Below are 6,141 nucleotides of genomic sequence, written 5' to 3' on the forward strand. Positions count from 1 at the left end.
CCCCGGGACGCCCAACAATGCCTGACTCCAAGCAGCCCCTGGGAAGGACATGATTTCATGCCAGACACAATGAAGCTGGAAGTCTAGGTCATTGTACAACACTCTTTCTCCAAGTGCAGAGGCCTAGGCTTCTGGAAGGGGCCTTAGAGATGTCCAGGGGCCTCAGGGGGCAGGGGTGGATAAAAGGGTCCTAAGCCCCAGACCTGAACTCAGACGTTGACCAGCTCTGATTTCATCCATTTCATATACTTCTGTTCAGCTGCTTTGAACACACACACACACAACAATGGGAAAACGCCTTTGGGCTTCATGGCAGGAGGGGCACGAGGGGTGTCCCCTGAGGCTGCGGGAGGCTGTGGTGGGCCCACCACCCTCTGCCTGGACACAAATGGACACAGTCTCTGCTCCCAGCTTTCCCCAAAGTGGGCCTGACAGGCAGGGGCGCTTCTCCCTTGGGTTTCTCTTAAGCAGCGCGGAGGAACATCCTTCACGACCAGGAGGTTTCACTTCCTCCTCTGCTGGGGGTCCCTGCAGCCTGCAGCTCACACTACCCTCCCTTCCCCCGGCGCCCCGCGCCTCCCTCCCACCCTGGCCCTCACTGGCACTCTGTTGTCAGCTCCTCCGTCACATGCCTCAGCCCATCCATGCTCCAGCAGGGCCGGAACAACAGTGTGTTCCCAAGACGGGTGGGTTGAGAACGTTCCCGGGCTAAACTTTAGGTAATTAGCATTGTTAATGCTCGTTCTGTGATATTACAGCTTTGAGCCTCATTAAAGTGTTCTCCAGGGGGAGGCAAGCGGAGATCCAGGTGTCAGCTCTGCCGCTCACGCCATCGCCCGCCCATCTCCGAGCCTCTGCTCAGAAGCCCGGTTCAGCCCCGTCCCTCCCGCAGCGCCCCATCCCTGTCTGCTGGCATCTGGGCCGGGCCTGCCGCTCTCAGCTGGGACTCGCGCCTCCAGCCCCCTCTCCAGCGCAGCAAGTGCCGTGCCTGCTCTCTCTCCCTTCCACCAGAAGAGAAACGTGCCCCCAGGAGGGAGCAGAATGGCTGCTCTTGGTCCCTGTGGTCCCAACCCTGCTCTGAAAGAACGGGGTCTGGCAGGAGCAGGCAACCGGAGCCTGCCCTCAGCGCCCCGGGGCTTTTTATTCAGAGCTGTTCCTTCCTTCACTTCCCACCCCCGCAGAGAAAACCCAAGGCGCTGTGCCCCCCACCTGCACCACCACCTCCTGGCTCGACTGGCATCTGCTGTGGCAGCCCCTCCTCAGAAAGAAACCCGAATCCCTCTGGCTTTAATTTCTGAGATTCCTGATTCCTGGGAGGGGAGGCAGGGGATGAACTATTTGCCAAACAGAGAAACATGAAACGCTTCTCAACCCCCTTGAAACCTTGAGGAGAATAATGCCGGGCCCTCCAGGGACTAAACACAGGCTCAACCCCAAACAGAGGGAAAACACAATTCCACAGAGCCTCCCTGGGGGCTGGGGGGGCTGAGGAGGGCCTGACACAGGGCCAGTCTCTCAGTCACCTCCCCTTTCTGATCCCCTCACACCTCTGCGTGCTCTGTGTCCATGGAGATGCTCAGAGGGGTCATCTAAGCCAGTTTGATTAATGCAACTTGAACGTCTACTGTGGGCTGCAGCCTTGAGGGTCACGTAGAGCTCTGTATCAACAATAGAACCTTCCCATGGGAACAGCATGCCAGCAGAGGGGGCTGGCATGTGCACAGGCGGCTGTAATTCAGGATGGAATGAAGGATGTATAGTCCTGAGTGTACGCAGTGGGGGAGAACAGATGCAGAAAGCCTGGGTGCATTGGAGGAGAACAGAGAGGGATGTGCAGGACTTCGACAGCAGTGATCTGGAATTTGGGAGTGGGCCTTCCAAATGGAGAGGACGATGGGGGCAAAGACCCCCTGCCACTTTATTCTAGGGACACTGGGCTGGTCCAGGACCTGTGTCTTAGGCCCTGGGACCCAGGCTGCCTCCCAGATCTAGGGCAAACTCTTCCATGGAGCCCTAGTTGCCATCAAGACTGCACAGGGGGCCTTCTTCTGCAGATGAGAGCTGATGTTGGAGGCTCTGAGTCCTTAACCTGCGAGAGATGAGTCTGAGGTCTTCCAGCAGCTCTCCTGTCATTATGTTTGGAATGTGGGCTTGGATCCTTGCAACCTTTACGCCTTCTCCCCACCCTCCATGCACCCTCCTGAAGGACAGCTCCTTATCCTACTCTCAGCTCTTTACATCTTAGTCTCTATCCTCTCTAGGTGGTTTCTTACAATCTTCCTTTCCCACAGCTACTCAGAGCTTCTCCATCCTTCCATTCTGTCTTTGGTCAGCGTATCTGAATTGTGTTCTATCTAGAATGTCACTGTCCTCCACTCCCCACCCTCTTGCACTCATACTCTCTCCACCTGCAAACACTTTTAAGGCTCAACTCAGCCCTCTCCTTGTGGAACCTTTTCTGACTTGCCCGGGGAGCAGCCATCCTCAGAGGCTCCACCATGTTAGGTACACACCCCTCTATAGCGCCTGGCACTCCTTGCCTCATTGGCGAGCTTTCTCATTAGCACAGACTGTGTCTTATTCACGGTGGAATCCCAACTGCCCTGGTCTATATTCAATGAATGACTGGATAGATGGGTGGATATGTGAGTGAGTGAATGAATGAGCAAATCAGAGGAAATAAAATAGAGTGGGGTATGGAGCACAGTCTGCCTCTCAGACATAGGTCTTTTTCCTTCTGGGGAAAGGCCCTGGCAAAATTAGCAGCAGATCTGCCCTGGGCCTTGGGCCCTGTCGGGAGAAGGCGGCTCTGTTGGATGGGAAGGATTGGGTGGCTGGGCCTTTACTCATCTCTCTCGGCTGGGTGACTACAGCCCACTTAAAACCTGAATCCTTCAAGTCCCACTGCATTATTCACAGGATCTGTATTAAGTGGGCCACGCTGTGCTCCTCTTAAGGGAAATCCACTCTGCACTTAAAGAAATAATAAATTATGAAAATGATCTCTATGCTTCTCTGGGGTAAAAAGACCAGGTTTTTCCTTAAAGAGCTCATGAAGGACCGTGAAAAAATACGTTATTACATTAGTCCCTAAACAGACAACCACACGCTAAAGCCATTGATAAAGAGCACCGAAAAGTACAAGGTTTAAAACTGGTGATTTGTAACTACTCTTTGATTTTAAAGGACTAGATAAGAATTAAGGCCCATCTTCCTCCAACTAGAACTGACTTTGGAGAGGAGTGGATGCAGCTTCTGGGGAGATCTTCCAGTTGTGCCTTTGTTGTTCAGTGGGTTGTGTAGGCTTCCTGGTGGAGGGGACTAGTGCCTGTGTTCTGGTGGATGAGGCTGGATCTTGTCTCTCTAGTGGGCAGGTCCACGTCTGGTGGTGTGTTTTTGGGTGTCTGTGGATTTATTATGATTTTAGGCAGCCTCTCTGCTAATGGGTGGGGTTGTGTTCCTGTTTTGCTAGTTGTTTGGCATAGGATGTCCTGCACTGTAGCTTGCTGGTCGTTGAGTGAAGCTGGGTGCTTGTGTTGGGTTGGAGATCTCTGGGAGATTTTTGTCGTTTGATATTATGTGGAGCTGGGAGGTCTCTTGTGGACCAGTGTCCTGAAGTTGGCTCTCCCATCTCAGAGGCACAGCACTGACTCCTGGCTGCAGCACCAAGAGCCTTTCTTCCACACGGAAAAAGAGGAAAAGGGGAAAAAATCATAAATCTTGCTCTCGAAGTCCACCTCCTCAATTTGGGATGATTCGTTGTCTATTCAGTTATTCCACAGATGCAGGTACATCAAGTTGATTGTGGAACTTTAATCCGCTGCTTCTGAGGCTGCTGGGAGAGATTTCCCTTTCTCTTCCTTGTGTGCCTTTGTTGTGCCATAAAATCATCAGCTTTCCTCTAGTTATGCCATTTAAAAATATACACTGTCCTGTATGCTTTCAGTTATGTCTTGAGGCCAAAATTATTATCCCTGGGAATACAGTTCCAATTACCTAATGGAAGTCAGGAAGAAAATACATTTCAATTACAAAAGTCACTGGACTCGGGACTTCGGGGTGGCACAGTGGTTAAGAATCTGCCTGCCGATGCAGGGGACACAGGTTCAAGCCCTGGTCCGGGAAGATCCCACATGCTGCAGAGCCACTATGCCCATGCACCACAACTACTGAGCCTGCGCGCTAGAGCCCACGTGCCACAATTACTGAAGCCTACGTGCTCTAGGGCCTACGTGCTGCAACTACTGAGACTGTGTGCTGCAACTACTGAGCCCATGCTCCACAACAGGAGAAGCCACCACAGTGAGAAGCCTATGCATTGCAACAAAGAGTAGCCCCTCGCTTGCCACAACTAGGGAAAGCCTGCGTGCAGCAATGAAGACCCAACACAGCCAAAAGAAAAAAAAGTCATTGGACGCTAACACTTGGGGGCCCATTTGTGGACTGGAGGGAGGCACCAGGAAAGCTCATTGCTGCCTCAGTGAACACTGTGAAACTTGAAATATTTGGTGGAGGGGTTTTGGAGCCTGAGAATGCTTGGAGGGAAGACTAGCACTGTCACTCACAGTCACTGTTGGCAAGCATGTTACATTACCTCTGGGAGCCTCAGTTCTCTCATCTGTAAAATGGGTATAATGACACCCACTTTGTAGAGTTGCTGTGAAGATTGAAGACAGTGGCATGTGTGTAGTGCCTGACACATAGGGTCCTTCTCCTTTCTCCTCCTACCACCCTCTCTCCCACCATTTAATGACAGCTGTGACAAAAGCTTCCATCTAGGAGAAAAGGTGAATAAGATCTTGTCCCTTAAGAAACTTAGTCGGCACAATAGGGCCAAGGAAAGTACATGGCTGGGGAGTCAGAGAGATGTGGCTTTGCCTCTTTGTCTCTTAATGGAGATAATTACCTCTACGTTTTATCTTCCATTTGTAGGAAGGTGAAATGAAATGACTCAGGTAAAGCACTTGGCCTGTACCTGGCACTCAATAGATGCCCACTAAATAGTTGTATGGTCGCATACGGTCAAGGTTACTCACAGAAATGAGGGGAATGTGGCAGAGGCCACAGAGGCATCAGACAATGTGCCACGAGAGTTCAGGGGGAGAGGACTTCCAACTGGAGAGAAAGCTAGGAAGGCTTCAGAGAGGAGGTGGCATTTCAACTAATTGGGACATTAGGTGATGGGAGAGAGATTATTCCAGGCATGTGTGGAGACAAGAAAATGTGGCTGGCCGTCCATGCTGACCAGTGTGGACAGGAGTTTTAGGAGCTGAGGCAGGAAAGCCTGGGGCTGCAGTCTGTCCTAGAAAGCCTTCAGTGAGAGAACGGAGCTGGGAGCTTCGATGGAGAGCTTCTAAAGGGTCATGAGCAGGGGGTGCTGTGAACTGCGCTGAGCGGGCTGGATTTGAGGAGGGGCGAGGGAGGTCCCTGGCTCTCCAACCAGGGCCCTGTCAGTTAGAGCCTGCCGTTGACTTCAAGAGGACAGACCTCCTGGGCCAAGGCCAGATGCCAAGGGTGTGTGAGCGGGTGTGCCCAAGCCAGGGGGTTGGGGTTGAAAAGGAGGAGCGGGAGGCTGCAGCCCTTTGCCCCCCGCCCTGTCTACTGAGGGGCCCCCTCCCCCTTCCTCTTTCGTGGGGATTTTGCAGGCTGCGGGAGGGCTACAGATGAGTGCTTGGGAAACTGTGCCGGGAGCACAGCAGCAGACCTCCTGCCACGGGTGGGGATAGGAGAGGCTAGGGAGCTGGAACAGCCAGCGTGGGTGCAGTTGGCCTGGCCCCGTCCTCCTGTGAATCCTTCGGGGTCTGCAGCCCAGGGCAGGAGAGGTGTAGCTAGCGTGGTATCAGGCAGCTGGGCCCAGCCTCCGAGACTCAGAACTTGAGTGTGGTCAGGACCCTTGGATAACCTTTCTCTAGTCCGTGGATGGGCTTCCGACTTGGCTATAAAATTGCGTGTGTGCGTCTGTCTGCCTCAGGTTCTCAAAGGGATGGGTAGCATCCCCAGAGCTTAAACACCTCTTGTCCATGCAGCGCCTTCATTTCCCAGATGAGGAAACTGAGGCCTGGCGAGCGACAGTGACTCATTGGGTCCCACAGCCGGTTAACTCATCCAGGGCTAATTGCCTTTTCTTCTGAAAAGGATGTC

The sequence above is a fragment of the Pseudorca crassidens genome, chromosome 1 (genome assembly GCF_039906515.1).
Source record: "Pseudorca crassidens isolate mPseCra1 chromosome 1, mPseCra1.hap1, whole genome shotgun sequence".
NCBI classification, from domain to species: Eukaryota; Metazoa; Chordata; class Mammalia; order Artiodactyla; family Delphinidae; genus Pseudorca; species Pseudorca crassidens.